The sequence below is a fragment of the Nanorana parkeri genome, unplaced genomic scaffold (assembly GCF_000935625.1).
Source record: "Nanorana parkeri isolate BGI_ZX_2015 unplaced genomic scaffold, ASM93562v1 scaffold62, whole genome shotgun sequence".
Taxonomy (NCBI): domain Eukaryota; kingdom Metazoa; phylum Chordata; class Amphibia; order Anura; family Dicroglossidae; genus Nanorana; species Nanorana parkeri.
Window position 1 is genome coordinate 2,584,240 of NW_017306330.1, and position 1,544 is coordinate 2,585,783.

Consider the following 1,544-nt stretch of genomic DNA (forward strand, 5'->3'; position numbering starts at 1 on the left):
GATTCCTTTCATCCCTGCTGGGCACTGCTCTGTGTCCCAGCGGGGATGAAAGGAATCACGGCCGCGCCGACAAAACGGCAGGAAAATGTCACTTTTGGCATTTAGCCGAAAGTGCCATTTTCGGCCGGCGCCCCCCCTTCACTTTTCGCCCGGGGCCTGCGCCCCTGCTGCCCCCCCCGGTTGTTACGCCACTGCTGTGTTATTTGTAATTGATAAATCTAACATAGCATTTTCCCTTGTAGGGGTTTCCACTAATCGTCCCATAAAATTATCCCTGAGAGTGTTCAAGAATTGACAGGCCCTGCTTGAATTATGCATACAAAAATACAAGAAAAGGAAAACAAAATTAAACACAGAAAAATGTATGCAGCAATTTTTAAGTTATGCAATCTGATTTTAACATGCAACAAATATACCGTATTAAGACGACCCCCTAATTTTTCAGTAAAAAAATAGGTTTTGGGCTATACTCGCCATATAGGACTACCCCCCTTCTGAGGCCACACCATTTAAAAACATCAGATTTGATTTACGGTAAATAATTTTAATTAAAATGGTTATGACTTACCGGTACTTAAAATCCTTCAAAATCCTCATCATGGTCATCCTCTGACATCATAAGTTCATCAATGACATCTTGTGCTACATTTGTAAGACAGTCATCATATGGATCTAATTCCGAATCGGATGGTGTGGCTTCAGCTTCGGCTTCCCCTTCATCTTGCCACAAGTAGTCGTCCTCCATACCATCCAATGAATTTGATATGCCACACTTCTTGAAAGACTTGATTACTGTTTCTGCATCAATATCATTCCAGGCTTTTATGACAAAGTTACACAAAACATCCAACTGTGGAGCACGCATGTTTCCTCCTTTTGTGAATGACTTTTCACCTCTAACCATCCACTCATTCCACTGTTCTCGAATGCGATCTTTAAATGGCTTGTTTAGGCACACATCCAGTGGCTGTACCAACGACGTCAATCCTGCAGGAATAACTGCCGCATCTGTGTTTTATTCTTGCCAGCCTTTGCTTTGTGTTGGTAGTTAAATGAGCCCTGAACATATCCCACACCAGTAGGCTACGTTCTCGACGAAGTCCACCTGGTCGCCTACTCCATACACTATCAAGCCATAGCTTTACCCCTTCTTCATCTATCCAGCCTTTTTCATTCACATGTACAAAAACTCCAACAGGGAACTTGATTTTCGGCATCGTTTTTCTTTTAAAAATTGGTTTAGTTTGGTGCCATCAGCTGTACATGCCAGTACCACTGTAAAACTGGACTTCTCATGTCCTGTTGTTTTAATTAACACTGTTTTTGCACCTTTTGAATTTACGGTTTTATTTCCAACCATATCAAAATTCATAGGAGTTTCATCCATATTTCCGATATTGCTTAACGCATAGCCATGTTCCTTGCGCCGTTTTATTACATATCGATGGAAACTACTTACTTTGCCGTCGAGATCTGCAGGTAATTTTTGTGCAATTTTGGTCTTTTGTCTCAGTGCCAGATTATGCCTTTCCAAGAACCTAGTA